Source organism: Vombatus ursinus, unplaced genomic scaffold (assembly GCF_900497805.2).
Source record: "Vombatus ursinus unplaced genomic scaffold, bare-nosed wombat genome assembly UNPS02014841.1, whole genome shotgun sequence".
NCBI classification, from domain to species: Eukaryota; Metazoa; Chordata; class Mammalia; order Diprotodontia; family Vombatidae; genus Vombatus; species Vombatus ursinus.
The window spans coordinates 23,000,369-23,019,205 of NW_020954619.1; the positions used below are offsets into that span (position 1 = coordinate 23,000,369).

Genomic DNA, 18,837 nt, shown 5'->3' on the forward strand with positions numbered 1-18,837 from the left:
TTTCATTAATTTTTTTTGATATTCTGAACTATTTGTTCTTCCATATGAATTTTATTATTTTTTCTTCTACCTCTATAAAATAATTTTTCAGCTTGTTTGATTGCTATGGCACCAAATAAGTAAAATAATACAGGTACAATTGCCATTTTATTATTTTAGCTTGGCCTACCCAGGAGCAACTGATATTTTTCCCATTGTTTAGATTTGACTTTATTTGTGTGAAAAGTGTTTTGTAATTTTGTTCATGTAATTTCTAGGTTTGTCTTGGCAGGTAGACACATAAATACTTTATATTGTCTACAATTCATTTAAATGGAATTTCCCTTTTTATCTCTTGCTGTTGGGCTTTGTTAGTAACATATAGTAGCAGGATTTAAAGTAAATCCATATAAATCATTGGCAGTCCCATATATCACAAACAAAACTCTGCAAGAAGAGATAGTAAAAAAAATACCCTTTTTATGGTAACTGTAGCCAGTATAAAATAGCTTAGGTTATATAAATATAAAATTATAAAAATAAAACATTTTATTATAAAATCAGATTTAAAATTTTCTGAAAAATTTATTGATTATGGGATAGCAGGGTCAATAGAATAACATGACAATTTTACTCAAACTAATTCATAATTCTACAAAATCTCAATTAAATTACCAAAAAGTCATTGAACTAGAAAAAAATAAAATTCATTTGGTAAAACAAAAACGTCAAGAATATCAAAGGAAATGACGAAAATATGTAAAGGAAGGTGATTTAGCAGTACCAGGTCTTAAACTATATTATAAGGCAGTACTTATCAAAACTATCTGGCACTGGCTAAGAAATAGAAAGGTAGACCAATGGAATAGAGTAGATATAGAATCCTGGCAGAAAATAAACATAATAACATTGTATTTTAAAAGTGTGAAACTTAAAATTTTTGGATAAGAATTCATTATTTGGGAAAAATTGTTGTGTAAACTGGGAATCAGTATGGCAGAAACTGGGCATAGAACAATATCTTACACCATTTGCCAAATAAGGTCAAAATGGATATATGACCTAGCTATAAAGAAAGATTTTACAAGAAAATTAGAAGAACATAGAACATATTACCTATCAGACTTATGAATAGGGGAACAATTTATGAATAAACACGAGATAGAAAGCAAAGTTAGGTGTAAAACAGATGATTTTAAATACAGTAAATTAAAAGATTTTTGTACAAATAAAACAATTGTAGCCAAAATCAGAAGGAAAGCTGAAAAATAGAGGGAAATGTTTTATAGATAGGTTATCAGAGAAAGGTCTCATATCTAAAACATATAAAGAACTTTGTCAAATATATAAGAATGTGGGTCATTTCCCAATTGATAAATGGTCAAAGGATATAAACAGGCAATCTTCCAATGAAAAAATAAAAACAATTGATAGTCATATGAAAAAATCCTCTAAATCATCACTGATTAGAGAAATGCCGATTAAAATAACCTTGCGATATCATTTCCCCGGTTTCAAGTCCCATGTCTGATAGATGATGAAATCTTCCAGGCATGGGGGACAGCCAGGGAAAAAACCACAGCTAAGAGGTGAAGTGTCATTTTTAAGGAACAGTCAGTTGTTAATTATTTCACCTAGTTTTTTAGTTAATTCCCTAGGATTCTCTAAGAATAATATCATATCACCTGGAAAGAGTGATAATTTTGTTTCCTCACTGTCTTCCCCAATTCATTAAATGATTCTCAGAAAGCAAGCTTAGTCTACTGCCAGGAACATACCAACATAGCAGAAGCTGTCAGAGATCGTCCTTTGTTGGCATAGCCCTTGAGTAACCAGAATACCCACCATGGTAGACTGCACTGGAGCCATCTACTAGCGGCTGTTGAAAACCAGTTAACTTTTCAGCATGAGCGTTAACAACTTAGAAATCAGAAAATTTTATAGATAAATGGTTGATTTATGGTTTTGCTGATTTTCTGAATTTATAATAGTGGTAGAGGAAATGTTCAAAATATAAATTAATCTTAACAGTATTTCAGGTATAATTTTCCCCCTGGTATTCTGGTAACTTAACCATGAGGAGCAGAGCCCTGCATCAATGGTATCCTTTAGCCCTACATTTTCATTTATAGCAGAGGATGGAAAGGACCAGAGAGATAAATAGATGTGCCAGATGTCACACACATGGTCTGAGGCAGAGATTGGAAGCCATGGCTTAAGAGACTGCTCTGCCTCCCTTGTTCTTCTACTTTGGAAACAGTATGGTGACTAAAGAAAACAGAAAGGCTGGCAATAGAAGAAGCACAGAGAAAATAAGGCCTGAATTGATGGTGATTTTAGGAGGGAACTTTGGTTTAGAAAAGGGACTTTTGGAGATGTAAAGTATAGCTTAAGCCAGTTCCTAAGGCACAGAATAGGTGCATAAATATTTATTGACTGACTGACCAAAGGGAGCTAGGATTTCCTTACAAAAAGTTTCCTGATAAGGTTTATCCAGGACAGAATGAAAGAGATCCTGGAAGACCATCACAAACTCAGCCATCCACATGAGGAAAGCATCAAATTTAACTCTACCCAGAGGTCATTAACTTCTGCGTGTACTGGAAATACGAAGAGACAAATTTATTTTTTTAACTTATTTTTTGTTTATTTATTTTTGGCTAGGCAACAGGGTTAAGTGACTTGCCCAAGGTCACACAGCTAGTAAGTGTTATGTGTCTGAGGTCGGATTTGAACTCAGATCCTCCTGAATCCAGGTCCAGTGCTCTATCCACTGTGCCCCCTAGCTGCCCTTATGACAAACTTACTTTCAAGGAGAAATTAAACATAACAACCTATAGAAGGAAATGCTAAAGCTTATGGTTTCACCTGCTGCTGGAAATGCTTTCCTTGTTCTTTTGATAAGAGAAACTTCCAACTTTCTCTTAACGATTTTGACTATGTTGACCCGATGTGTTTGATAAAACAGACTTCTTTAACAATTCTAAAATTGTTTCTATACCTCTTATTCTTTGCTGCTTTTGAAAGGGAGTGTTTTCTCATTCTAATAAAAAAAATCCTGGTATATCCATGGCAAATATTCCTCTAGAATCCTTTCCCACTTTTTTCTCTATTGTGCTTTCCTTATCCTTTGCAGTGAAAGGCATTACTTACCTCTCCTAAATTGCCACAGACTGCTGCTTATTGATCAAGCAACCTTTAAAAAGTTCAAGCTAGACATTGGGAAACAAGGTCAATACCAATCCTTTGTTTGGCAACTTACTATCTACCAGTATTTTGGATGGCTGAGATTCTCCATGGGTACTCTAGGAACCTTACTGTGAAAATCTTCAATACCTCCAACTGGAGAAATTCTGGCCCTGCATCACATGTGCAAGAAAGATCTGTGTAAGACAGCAGTTGCTTAGCTGAAACATTTGACTTGGTCCTTCCTATCCCAATATATTTACAATCAAGGATAGAAGGAAAGATGCCCACATGACTTGGACCTTTCTCAGGTTAAATAACACAGGCTTCTTTAGAACTTTACTATGGACGTCAACTCTTGCATTTAAAATTTTAATGCTCGGATGGGCCATTTCATGTGTGTGTGTGTGTGTGTGTGTGTATCTATATTTACATATATCTCTCTATATCTGCTTATATCTATCTATAGATATCTATATCTATGTATCTGTAGATATAGATATTGATATAGAGAGATATATATGTACTCTAGGTCCTTGGAAATGTTTCCTCATAAGCTTCAGGTACTTAGAAGCTAATATAAACTGAAAGGATATAAGTTGAGTGTTTCTTGGCCTGGTCTTATTTGTTTTTTTTGTTCCTATACTGTGCTGATTTGTCCTTCCCTCATGTCTTGTATACTTCCCGGTTTCCAGCCAACTATTCAACACAAAGATTCTCCACCTTTTGTTTTTTGGTGCTTTTTGTGATCTTCTCCTACACTAACATTAAGTGTGCATTAGGGGATTCTAACCCCTGTAAGTAAGAAAGCTTTCTGATTTGTTTAATGAAGTGAGGTAGCAAAATGTGAGATGTTATCCCTGTGCAAATATTCTCACACTGGTTCAGCTATGGATCCAGAGGGTTGTCACTCAGTTTTGGCCAGCTCAAGACACAATCCCCACTTTGGGCACAATCTCTGCCATCCTTATCATCTCTGGAGTCCAGGGTTTCTGACATGATATTTGTTCCTTGTTAGTTACTTAGAAAGCTAGTTGCTGAAGCTGAGTGCCTTCCATGCTTTCCTGGTCCACCATTAGGAGCAATAATGAAGGGAGGTAGGTAGTACTCCACTGGTTCATTTTTAATGGTTATGAAGATATCTACTTAACTTTGTGAACTAATCAGCTCCTATGGATCCAATTCTCATCTCCAAGCAGATAATTCTCAAATATATCTATCCAGTTCTAACTTTTCTGCTGACCTACAATTTTTCTTCATTAACTGCCTATTAGTGACATTTTGAAGTGAATATCCAGTAGACATCTTAAATTCAAAATGTTCCACACTGAACTCTTCATCTTTCCCTCCACAACTTCTGTCTTCCAAATGTCTTTATTACTGTCAAATGTATCATCTTGGTTCCCTTGTAATACCAGTACTTGTTACAAATACTATTATCATCCCAATGTTCCAGGCTTACATCAAAATGTAATCCTCAACTCTTGAATATCTCTCATCTCCCATACCTAATCTGCTATCAAGACCTGTTGATTTCTTCTCTGCAACTACTTGTGACTACACTTCTTTCTCTCTTGTGATACTGCTATCTCCCTGTTATATTCTCTGATCTCTGCATACCAGGACTATCTCAATAACCTTGCTAGTTGGTCTATCAACTGCCAGAAATTTCTCTGTACTCCAGTCTATTCTCCATTCAGATGCCAAAGTGATTTTCCTGGGCACATATTTCAGTCTTTTTATATACTCTCTGTACCCACACATATTTTTCAATTCACTGACACTGGCCTTTTTGCTGTTCCTAGAACAAGGCATTCAATCTCATGGTGCTCTGGACATTTTCATTGGCTATTTACCATGCCTAGAATAATCTCTCTCTTCACCTCTACCTCATGGGCTTCTCTGGCTTCTTTCATGAGTTAGCTATAAGAAATCATTCCTAATCTCTTTTAACTCCATTGCTTTTTCCTCTATTGAGTATAACCTATTTGTTCAAGAATGTCCTGACTCTGCATCCCTTGGCATTTGGGTGCATTGGAATGTACAGTGGCATTCTAGAAAAAATGGTGCAGATTTTTACAGGATAAATCAGATATTCCCAGGGTCTCCAGATTTCCCCCACAAACTGATAGAATCACCAAAAAATGAACATAGAGCAGCAAAAATAAAGAGGTAAAGCAGTTGTCCTCCTAAGACAACTTGAGAGGACAGAACACATGCAGTACTGTAAGGTGCCAGAATTTTTTTGGGGAGAGCATTGTTGGAGGTACTAACTGTGGCTTAGGGAAGGAAAGGAGTGCCTGAAGTTTAACTCCCAGATATAATTCTGAAAAAAAAAACAGTAAGGAAGATCTGAGACTTCAGAAACTATTATTTAAAACTCAGAATTAAAACCTGATTTTAGTAATAAATGACTGAAAACAAAAGAAAACAAGATAAAAATGAATAAGTAAAGGAAAGAGGACCTGACCATAGATAGTTACTATGTTGTAAAAGAGGATCTGATTCATATTCAAAAGGTAGTGATGTTAAAAAAAAAAAAGCCACATCTATGCCAAAGAGTAAGGTCAAATAGTCTCAAGTCCCAAAAGAGTTCTTGGAAGAACTTAAAAGAGAAATAAAAAAAAAAACAAATAAAAGAGATCAAGGAAAAATATAAAAGCAATCTAAGAAATATTTTAAAAAGTAATTTAATTAATTGGAAAAATAAATCCAAAGTCTTAAGAAAGAAAATAACTCCTTGAAAATTAGAATTAGGCAAGAGGAATTGAATGAGACACCAAGAAATAATAAAACTAGAAAGAAAACAGAAGAAAATCTGAAACATCTCATTATAAAAAGCAACAAATCTGGAGAGACAATATAAGAACTGTTGGACTGCTTGAAAGTTATGATCAAAAAATAATCTTGATACAATATTACAAGAAATTATTAAGGAAACTTACATTGAAGTTCTAAAACAAATAGGCAATGTAGAAATACTAAAAAAATCTACCCTTCACCACCTGAAAGAGATCCCAAGAGGAAAATTTACAGGGATGTGACAGCTAATTTTCAAAACTCCCAGATTAAAGATATCATATCACAAGCAACAAGAAAAAAAACAATTTAAATGCTGCAGAGATACAATGAGGATTTCACAAGACCTAGCAGCTTCTGCACTGAAAAACTGTAGGTCTTGGAACATTATATATATAATATATATATAATATATATATATATATATATATTTGGAGCATATTAATTTAATATTGATATTGGTTTGTTTTCTATGATCCTTTTCAATATAATGCAATTTCCTTCTCTCTCTCTCTGTCTCTCTCTCTCTCTCTCTCTCTCTCTCTGTGTGTCTCTCATTTTTGCTTTTGCTTTGTCTACTTTCTTTTTTTGATTCATTTATTACATAGTAAATTTTCTTCTAGTCTCTCATTTGTATTCTGTATATTTGTTTGCTATTTAAATATGTTTCTTGTAAGCAGATGGTAATTTTATTTTCTTATTAAATCTGTCATTCTTTCATTTTGCTGGATTGCTTAATCCATTCACATTTGAGTTTTTATTTAATTAATTTATTTTCAGTTTTCAACATTCACTTCCATAAGATTTTGAGTTTTAAATTTTCTCCCCTTCTCTCTCCTCCCTCCTCCCAAAGATTGTATACAATCTGATTTAGGCTCTTCTAATGCATTCATATTAAACATATTTTCACATTAGTGATGATATAAAGAAGAATTTGAATTAATGGGAGGAACCACAAGAAAGAAGAAAGAAAACAAAACAAAAAAAGAAAAGGAGAGCAAATAGTATGCTTTCATCTGCATTCAGATTCCAAAGTTCTTTCTCTAGATGTGGATAGCATTTTCCATCACGAGTCTTTTGGAGTTGTCTTAGATCCTTGCATTGCTGAGAAGGGCTAAGTCTGTAAAAGTGAGTCATTGCACAATGTGGCTGTTACTGTGTACAATGTTCTCCTGGTTCTTCTCACTTCACTCAGCATCAGTCCATACAAGTCTTTCCAGGTTTTTCTGAAGTCCACTTGCTCATTACTTTTTTTCTATTTTTTTCTTATTCTTTCTTTCTTTCTTTTTCTTTTCTTTTCTTTTTTTGGCTAGGCAGTGGGGTTAAATGACTTGCCCATGGTCACACAGCTAGTAAGTATCAAGTGTCTGAGTCCAGATTTGAACTCAGGTCCTCCTGACTCCAGGGCCAGTGCTCTATCCACTGCACCACCTAACTGCCCCAATTGCTCATTACTTTTTATATCACAATGGTATTCTATTATATTGATGTACCACAATTTGTTCAGCTATTTCCTAATTGATAGAGATCCCCTCAATTATTTTAGCCAATCTGATAGGTTTATTTTGCATTTCTCTAATCAATAATGATTTATAACATTTTTATATGATTATAATTTGTTTTGATTTCTTTATCTTAAAATTGCTTGTTCATATTCTTTGATCATTTATCAATTGGGGAATAACTCATATTCTTACAGATTTGACAAAATTCTTTATATGTTTGAGAAATAAAAGCTTCTATCTGAAAAAGTCTATTTTATTTTGCCAATTTTCTGCATTTGTTCTGACCTTGGCCACATTAGCTTTTATTTGTACAAAACCTTTTCAACTTAATGGAATAAAAAATATCCATTTTACATCTCACTATGTTCTCTATCTCTTATTAATTGATAAATTGTTCACCTCTCCATAAGTCTGAGGAATAACATTCCATATTTGTCAAATTTTCTTGTAATATCTCTCTTAGAATCTAGGTCATATATCCATTTTGACCTTATCTTGACAAATGATGGAAAATATTGGTTTATGCCCAATTTCTTACATATTGAGTCCAAGTTTTCTAAACAATTTTTTATCAAATAATGAATTCTCATCCCAAAAACTTGAATCTTACAACTGTCAAATACAATGTTACTACATTAACTTGCTGCTGTGAACTACATATCTACTCTGTTCCATTGATCTATCTTTTATATTTCTTAGCCAATACCAGATAGTTTTAATAATTGCTGCCTTATAATAATGCAGCTTAAAACTTGATAGTGCTAAATCTCCTTCTTTTGCATTTCTAAAATTAATTCCTTTGGTATTTTTGACTTTTTGCTCTCCTAAATGAATGTTGTTACTATTTTTTCTAATTCAGTAAAACAAATTTTTGGTAATTTAATCTGTATAGAATTGGATATATAAATTAATTTAGTTAAATTGTCATGTTGATTTTATTGTCCCTGCTGACCCATGAACAATTAATATTTCTTCAATTATCTAAATCTATTTTTTGTATAAAAAGCTTTTTTTCCTTTAATTTTGTTTATATAGTCCCTGGGATTGTTTTGGCATCTGTATTTCCAGGTATTTTATACTGCCTAGAGTTATTTTAAATGAGATATCTCTTATTATCTCTTCTTGCAGGATTTTGGTTGTGATATATAGGGATGCTGATGATTTATGTGTATTTACTTTATATCCTACTACTTTGCTAAATTTATTATTTTGGTTGAGTCTTTGTGATTTTTCCAATCATGTCATCATATATCTGCAAAAAGAGATATTTTTATTACTTCATTCCCTATTCTGATTCCTTCTATTTCTTTTTCTTCTCTTATCCCCATTGCTAATATTTCAAATGTAATATTAAAAAATATTGGTGACAGTGGACATGCTTGTTTCACAACTGGTCATACTGAGAAGGCTTCTACCTATCCTCATTACAAATAATGTTCATTGATGGTTTTTATCATAAGTGCTTTTTATCAATTTAAGAAAAAATCCATTTATAACTATACTTTCAAGTGTTTTTAATAGAAATGAGTGTTGTGCTTAATTAAAATTTTTCTACATCTACTGATCTAATCAAATGATTGTTTAAAATTTATTATTGATATAATTAATTATATTAATAGTTCTCCTTATATTAAGTTATACCAGCTTTTCTGGCATAAATCCCACTTGCTCATAATATATAATCTTTGTAATATATTATTGGAATCTTTTAGCTAGTATTTTATTTAGGATATTTGCATTCCTATAAATTAATGAAATTGGTCTATAGCTTTATTTTTCTGTGTTTACTCTTCTTGGTTTAGGTATCATTATTGTATTTGTTCTATAAAAGGAGTTTTGTAGAATCCCTTCTTTGCCTATTATTTCAAATAATTTATTTAACATTGGAATTAGTTGATCTTTAAATGTTTGATATAATTCACTTCTAAATCTAAGTCTGGTCCTGATGCTTTTTTCTTAGGAAGCACACTTTTGTCTGTTTAATTTCTTTTTCTAAAAAAGTTCTATTTAGATATTCTACTTCCTCTTCTGCTGATCTAGGCAATTTACATTTCTGTTAATATTCTTCCATTTCATTTAAACTGTTACATTTATTGACATATTAATTTGTCAAATAATTCCTTAAATTGCATTAATTTCATCTTTATTAGTGGTATATTCACCCTATTCATTTTTAATATTACTAATTTGGTTTCCTTCTCTTTTTTAATCAAATTAACCAGGGGTTTATCAATCTTATTGTTTTTATTACATAAACCAACAATTAGCTTTCTTAACTAACTTATTTTTTAAAACATTCACATTTATCAATATCACCATAAGTATTTAGGATTTTCAATTTAGTGTTTAATTGGGGATTTTTAGTTTTTTTCTAGTTTTTGTAATTGCATACCTAATTCATTTGTCTGCTCTTTCTCTATTTTATTGAAGTAAGCATTTGACACTATAAATTTTCCCCTCATTACTTCTTTTGATGTATCCCATAGGTTTTGATGTCATATCTCATTATTGCCATTCTCTTTAATGAAATTATTGATTGTTTCAATAACTGCTTTATCCCTCTTATTCTTTATGATTAGATTGCTTAATCTACAATTAGTTTTTAATCCATGTTTCTCTGATCCCTTATTAAACATAATTTTACTGCATTAAGATCTGAAATGGATACTTTTAATTTTTTTGCTTTTAATATAAAATTATATGTCTTCATATATGGTTAATATTTGCAAATGTACCATGAACCACTAAGAAAAAGGTACATTCTTTTCTAGGTCCATTAAATTCTCTGCAGATATCTATCATATCTAGCTTATATAAAATTCTATTCACTTCCTTCACTTCTCTCTCAGTCTCTCTGTCTCTCTCTTTTTGTTAGATTTACCTAGTTTTGAGAGGGGAATATTATATTACTACTATATATCTCCAAGTGTAATTAACTTAACTTTTAAAAATTTAAATTACAATAGTATTTGGTGCATATACATTTGCTATTGATATTGCTTCATTGTCTAAAATATCTTTTATCAAAATGTAGTTATCCTGTTTATCTCTTTTAATTAAATCTATTTTTGTGAAAACTATTTCTTAAATCATAAATGCTTTTTTTATCAGCTGAAGCAAAATGAATTCTACTCCAACCTTCCATTTGAATGTGTGAAATGTGTTTTTTGTGAACAAGATATTGTTAGATTATGATTTTAATACATTCTGCAATCCATTTCCATAAGTGACATCATGCCATTCACATTCAAATTTATGATTACTGTTTGTGAATTTACCTTCATCTAATTTTTAATCACTATTTTACTCAACCTCTCATTTTTAAAAAATTTTAACATTAGTCATGTTGGAAAGAAGAATTATAACTAATAGAAGGAACCACAAGAAAGAAGAAACAAAACAAAACAGAAGAAAAAAAGAACAAATAGTATGCTTTGATCTGCCTTTAAACTCCATAGTTCTTTATCTGGATGTGGATAGCATTTTCCATCATGAGACTTTTGGAGATGTCTTAGATCCTTGCATTGCTGATAACAGCTAAATCTATCAAAGTTAATCATTGCACAACATGGCTGTTATTGTGTACAACATTTTCCTGGTTCTGCTCACTTCACTCAGCATCAGTCCATACAAGACTTTTCAGGTTTTTCTGAAGTCCACTTGCTCATCATTTCTTATAGCACAATAGTATTCCATTACACTCATATACCACAACTTGCTCAATCATTCCCCAACTGATGGGCATCCCCTCAATTTTGAATTCTTTGCCACCACAAAAAGAGCTGCTATAAATATGTTTGTACATGTGAGTCCTTTTCCCATTTTTGTGATCTCTCTGGGATACAGCCCTAGAAGTGGTATTGCTAGGTCAAAGGCTATGTACATTTCTATAGTTCCTTGGGCATAGTTCCAAATTGCTCTCCAAAAGGGCTGGATAAGTCCACAACTCCACCAACAATGCATTAGTGTTCCAATTTTCCCACATCTTTTCCCACATTTATCATTTTCCTGTTTTGTCATGTTGGCCACTCTGATAGGTGTGATATGGTACCTCAGAGTTATTTTAATTTGTATATTTCTAATCAATAGTGATTTAGAGCATTTTTTCATATGATAGTAGATAGCTTTAATTTCTTCATCTGAAAACTGCCTGTTAATATCCTTTGACCATTTATCAATTGGGGAATGACTTGTATTCTTATAAATATAGCTTAGTTCTTGATATGTTTTAGAAATTAGTCCCTTATCAGACTGGTTGTAAAAATTCTTCCCCAATTTTCTGCTTCCCTCTTAGTCTTGGTTCTATTGATTTTGTTTGTGCAAAAAGTGTTCAATTTTATGTAATGAAAATTATCCATTCTATATTTCATAATGTTTTCATTATTTGTTTGCATCATTATAAACTCATTATTTGACAAAAACTGCTGGGAAAACTGGAAAAGAGTATGACATCAACCAGGCATAGACCAAAATCTTACACCATATACCAAAAAAAAGTCAAAATGGGTATGTATTTAGATATAAAGGCTGATACTATAAGGAAACTGGGAGAGCAAGGAATAGTTTATCTGATAGATTTATGGAGAATAAAAGAATTTATGACCAAACCAGAGGTAGAGAACATCATGAAATGCAAAATTGGTGATTGATACATGAAATTAAAAAGTTTTTGTGCAAACAAAGACAGTGCAGCCAAGATTAGAAGGGAAGTAGAAATCTGGAAAACAAATTTTACAGTCAATATCTTGAGTAAAGGCTTCATTTCCAAAATATATAGAAAACTGACTCAAATTTATAAGAATACAAGTCATTCCCCAATTCATAAATGGTCAAGGTATATGGACAGGCAATTTTCAGAGGAAGAAATTAAAGCTATCTGTAGTGCTTAAAAATGTTCTAAATAACTATTGATTAGAGAAATGCACATTAAACCTATCAAATTGGCTAAAATAATTGAAAGGGAAAGGAACAAATGTTGGGGGGGATGTGACAAAATTGCAACACTAATTTATTGTTGGTGGAACTGTGAACTAATCCAAACATTTTGGAGAACAGTCTTGAATTATGCCCAAAGATGTAGTAAATTCCCTATACCCTTTGACTTAGTAATACCACTACTAGGTCTATTTCTCAAACATGATCAGAGAAAAAGGAAAAGAACCTAAAAGCTCTAAAATATTTAATTCTCTTTGTAGTTTCAAGAACTGGAAATTGCAAAGATGCCTGACAATGGGAAATAGCTAAATGAGTCATGGTATATGACTAATAGAATACTACTATCATATAAGAAATGATGAGCCTGATAATTTTAGAAAAAAATATGGAGAGACTTCCATGAAATAATGAAGAGTGAAATGAGCAGAAACTAAAGAAGGTTGTACACAGTAACAGCAATACTATTTTATGAACAACTCTGAGTTAATATACCATTTTGACTATTAAAATATCCAAATTAACTTCAAAGAACATAGGAAGGAAGATGCTACCTTAATCAAAAGAAAAAAGTGGTAAATAGAAGTATGTACTAAATGATTTTTTGTGTATGTATATATATATATATATACCTATTTTTATAATGATAGACATCTCTAGGGAAAGGGGAGGGGAGGGAAGAAAAAAAGGGAAAAAAGAAATTTACATGATAATTTTTTTAGTTTATTTAAAAGGAATAGCAAGTTGTAGATTGTGGATTCACAGTTTCATTTTTTATTTTACTGTGTAATGTAAATGCTTGTTTTATTCAATGAATTAAAAATAAAACAAAAACTGACTCAAGACCAATGTTTTCTTTTTCCTGCATTGCTCAACAGATAATTGTCTCCTCTATCTATTCCCATTATTAAACTGATTATCTGAACAATCTCCTCATCTTGCTGTTTGTATGTCTTTGTTCACTTGACTCTTAAATCTAAAATCTTCTTCAATATCCACCTATAGAAAACCTACTTATCCATCAAGGACTAATTCAAATACTACTTTCTCCAAGAGGTTTTCCTTTTCTGATCTTTCCCAGTGAAGATAAAGGTTTTTTTAAAAAAATTTTCCCCTTTACCCTGAATTCCATAGCACTTTCCTTATTTTAAACATAAAGTAATTATATTTAATTATATACCACTTGTCCATTTCTCTTACCAGATTGTAATGTTATTAACTACAAGGAATGTATCTTTTTCAATCATATGATTCTAGTGCCAAGCACAGTGCCTTATACATCAATTAATCACAAAGTATTTATCTAGTGCTTTCTTCACACCTGAGACTGAGATTATAAAGACAATTAAAAAACAGTTTGTGTTCTGAAGAAGCTTACATTCTATAGGGGATGGCAACATAGACAAATATAAACATATATAAAATACAAAATAAATCTCTGATGATATGTGTGAGGGAATAAAATACTGATTTGAGGGATTAGGATTGGGTGCACGTAGAAGACAGCATTTGAGCTGAGTCTTGAAGTAAATTTCTGCTTCTAGGAGGTCAAAGTGAGGAAAGCATTCATGACAGAAATGGAGTATGGTCAGTGCAAAGGGCCAGAGATGATTGATAGAATCCAGTGTTGTGAGAAACAAAGAGAAAGCTAGTTTGACTGAGGGAATGAAGGGATGAATTCTGTAATTAGACTGGAAAAATACATCAGGGCTTGGTTGTTGGGTGATTTAAGTATCAAGCAAAAGAGTGTATGACTAATGTAATATAAGACTAATAGCTATACTAATGAAATAACAGTCTAATCTGTAACCCAATTTGATTCTCACAACAATATTGTGACATAGGTTAGGGCAAGTGTGATGATTTCCATTTTATAGGTAACTAAACAAAGACCCAAAGAGGTGAGATGATTCCCACAAATTTACACAGCTAATAACTTGACCTGCTAGGTTTGGAATCTAGTTCTTAAATTTCCAAATGCTGGTTCTTCTACTTTTTACCATATTTCATCTTTTATAGAATGATCAATTTTTAAAAAATCATATTAATGACTGTAATATTTCAACAAAACTTTCTGAAGTCTGATTCATAACATGGTGTAACATTTTCTGTAGTAATAAAGAAAGATTCTGAAACTTTTATTTTCTTCTTTCCATAGGGCCTGATAAAGGTAAGGATACTTTCAACCATCAGATGAGGTTTGGTTCCTGTTTTCATACATGCCCATGAAGTTATACTTAACAAGGCAGCTGTTTCCATTGGACATTCAAGTGTTGTGTACATCGAGTACACAGATTGTAGACTAAAAATATAAACAGGAAAGTCTGATTCATCGAGGCTGTTTGGTATGGAAGGGTCAGAGAATAGAAGAGAAGAAACATTGAAATGCATGTAATAAATGTTATTCTTATTTTAATAAAGGAAGCCCCATTTGTAAAGTATGTTTTCCAAGGTAGAAACAATTCCTAGGTCTTTTTTTTATCACTTGAAGAGGTGTGAGGACTATATCATAAAACAAAATCATGAATTAATATTCTTCTCTCATGTAAAGAAGAAGTGATGTTGTATAGTGAATAAAAAATCCACACTGAAGTCATGGAAGCCCTAGGTTCAATTCCCAGGTCAGACACATTTTCCCTGTGGAACCCTGGAGAAATTCCAACCTTCTCTGCCCTCTAGCCAATTTTTAAAAACTTAAAGTTGCACATAAAGTACAAACCTATCTGGTAGAGGGAGTTGCCTCACCTGGAATTTCACTATACTAATGAAATCCTAGATTTAGTTTCTCACCCTGTTTTACTCTACACTTTATTCAGATACAGATTTCATTGTTAAGAATGTTCCCTTTACTGATAATTTGTAATCTCCCCATATCTATGTATAGTGCCTGTTCTTTAAAAGCTTCTCTGAGCCAAACAATTCATGTTCTGTTTGGTAGTTCTTTAGCAGTGATCCTTGTAGTCCTAAATGAGGCTAATCCATAAGAGCAGACACACAGTCCATTCATTACTTGGCTTGGTTCAAAGCCTTTGTCTTTCACTAAGACATTCCAGAGTTTGCTCATGATACCTTCAAATGCCTAAGGTCACCTCTATACCACAAAGAGGCATCAAAGCAGAAATGGTATAGTGGTTGATAATCTAAACCATATAGGAAACAGAGAAAGAAAAATATAAAACAATCTTATTTGTAAATATCAGTGCAAAAAGTTTCAATGCAAATTTTGGCAAAGAGACTTTTAAATATATTTTGTAAGCTATTCTCCATGACTAACTTGGATTAAATCAGAGCGAGAAGAATGACTCCACATTATGAAATAAATGAACATCATTTGAGTATTTTAATACTTGAATAATAAAAATATTAAAATCTTTTCATTATATGACTAGATACAGAACAGGCCTTCGAGAAAATTTAGCATTTATGAATAATGAAATCAAATGCATAGAAAGATCTTCCTTTAATATGAAAGAAATATATATCTACAAACAAAAGCTGATGTCATCTTAATAGCAAAACCCTTGAAGCTTTTCCTCTAAAAGCTATAAAATGAGGATGTCTTCTCTCTTTTCTAGAATATGACATAGCTCTATGAGAGTGAGCTAGAGCAGTAAGAGAAGAAAGATAATGAAAATATGTAAACATTAACAGAGAATTAAAATTTTTGTTAGTGGTTGTGGTGTAATTTTTATTGAGCTCTTATTTTTTGTAAATAGTATTTTTCCCATTACCTGTAAAAATAGTTTTAAACATTCATTTTTTATAAGATTTTGAGTTCCAAATTTTTCTCCCTCCATCCTTCCCCTTCTCCACTCCCCAAAAAGTTAAGTGATCTGATTCAGGTTATGAATGTGCAATCATGTTAAATGTATTTCCTCTTTAGTCAAGCTGTGAAAGAAGAAACAGAACAAAAGAAAACTACTATGAAAAACAAGTGAAAATAGTATGCTTTAATCTGCATTCAGACTCCATAGTTCTTTCTCTGAATGTGGATATTATTTTCCTTCATGAATCTTTTGGATTTGTCTTGGATCATTTTATTGCTGAGAAGAACTAAATTTATCATAGTTGATCATCGAATAATGTTACTGCTACTGTGTACAATGTTCTTCTTGTTCTGCTCACTTTACTCAGCATCAGTTCTTAAGTCTTTCCAGGTTTTTTTTTCTGAAATCACATTCATACATGAAGTGCATGACAAAGAGGAAAATAGAAACAAAACTGAAGTTACCACTTCAGCTCATTGGCAATGATCCCTGCCTCATCCCAGGGGTACATTCAGGAAGGCAGGAGGGTTTGTGGAATGCTGGCACATGGAGCCAGCCAGCTCGTCGCCTCTTGCTGATGAGGATAATTGATTCATGGATTATCCTATTCCAAGATTTACACTCATATACTCTCAGCATTGGAAGGCACAATGGACAGAGAGACATAGATAGATAGATAGATAGATAGATAGATAGATAGATAGATAGATAGATCAGGCTAAGAATTGCAGCTACAAATAAAAGAAAACAAGACAGTCTCTCAAGAAGCTTACATTTTAATAGCAGAAAATAACTGCCAAAAGAGGGCTGATAAGTACACAATAGGGGAGGGGGGCTTAAATATCATCCAGTCCATAGGCCTCATCTTACAAAGGGGAACAGGTCCAGGGAGTGAGAGGAAGAGGCTTGCTCCTGTTCACAAGTTAGGTCCAGAGTCCAGGCTAGACCACAGGTTTCCTAACTTTATTGATGTGTCCACAATACAATTCCACTTCTATCTAATATATTTCCCCAGATATGAATACCCATTTGACCATGGCAGCCTCCTGAAGGAGAAGGGAGGAAGGCATATCAAGGAGCAGGTGTGTTAGGAAACTAGGTTCAAAGCCTCTTTAAGGGGACTACCTATCCTGTCTGACTTTTAGGTGAAAGGCCCCTACAATTTTACAAATTTACAATTTGAGGTTCAAATTACTGAACACAGATTTTTTTTTCACTATTGAAGCATTCTGGTTCATCATCCCTTCATCCCTAAGCACCCTTAGTCTGACTTAACTAGTTTTGGAACCATGGCAACCGAAGAAAAGAAACCAGAGGCAGAAGCCACAAAAACACAATCTACACCTTCCTCATCAACCAATCAGAGCAAGCCTACACCAGTAAAGCCAAACTATGCATTAAAGTTCACACTAGCAGGACATACTAAAGCCGTATCTTCAGTAAAATTTAGTCCAAATGGAGAATGGTTAGCAAGTTCTTCTGCAGATAAGCTCATTAAAATTTGGGGAGCATGTGATGGAAAATTTGAGAAAACAATATCTGGGCACAAACTGGGAATCTTGGATGTTGCCTGGTCATCAGATTCCAATCTTCTTGTGTCTGCTTCCGATGATAAAACTCTTAAGATATGGGATGTTAGCTCTGGGAAGTGTCTAAAAACACTGAAGGGTCACAGTAACTATGTCTTTTGCTGCAACCTCAATCCCCAGTCCAACCTCATCATTTCAGGATCTTTTGATGAAAGTGTAAGGATATGAGATGTGAAAACAGGGAAGTGCCTCAAGACTTTACCTGCTCATTCTGACCCAGTTTCAGCAGTTCATTTTAATCATGATGGATCCTTGATAGTGTCAAGTAGTTATGATGATCTCTGCTGAATCTGGGATACAGCATCAGGTCAATGTTTAAAAACACTTATTGATGATGATAATCCTCCTGTATCTTTTGTGAAATTCTCTCCAAATGGTAAATACATTCTTGCTGCAACTCTGGACAACACTCTTAAGCTATGGGACTACAGCAAAGGCAAGTGCCTGAAGACATACACTGGTGTGTATGTCTTTACAAGCACTCACTCCCTATCCCAGACACTAATGTTGATGGCAGGTTGGCTGAGCCTGCCCTCTTCCCCTGTTGGCATTTCTGAAGGTATCAGCAACATCTTTAACGGTGGACATCAGATGTCCTATCATATTCTTCTCACTCTTAGTCTTAGTGATGAATGAATAAGGCATGGAGAACTACTTAGAGCCAGCAATTGGTACTTTCAAAACAAATTACTGGGTCCAAATATGTTCCTAGAAGTTCTGGACTCTACCTGTAAACAGGTGGGCTAGGATTGTGCTCACAGTGGATATTATTATGACTTCAAGTGATTCTGAGTCACAATCACCCTCTGGAGTCCCAGGTGGACCTGTATGAGAATGTTTGCCAGGTACCCACGGCTCATATTTCCCTATTATGTTTTCACTGACTTATTAAATGTCACCCAGCTAGTTACTATAATTAATTTATTTAGAGCTAATAAGTGGCAGAGCTTCCATTCAAGCCTTGGTCATCTGACTCCAAAGCCCATGTGTTAGCCATTCCATCAGAGTTGACTCTGGTAGGTACACTGGCAAATGCCTCCCACCCCTGCCTGGCTTCCAAGCAAAGATAGAGTATAATTG

General features: G+C 33.2%; 1 pseudogene; it reads left to right on the plus strand.

The window, feature by feature from the left end:
* The first annotated feature begins 17,457 nt into the window (after nucleotides 1-17,457).
* Nucleotides 17,458-18,393, plus strand: LOC114026584 (annotated as a pseudogene).
* Nucleotides 18,394-18,837: the final 444 nt, after the last annotated feature.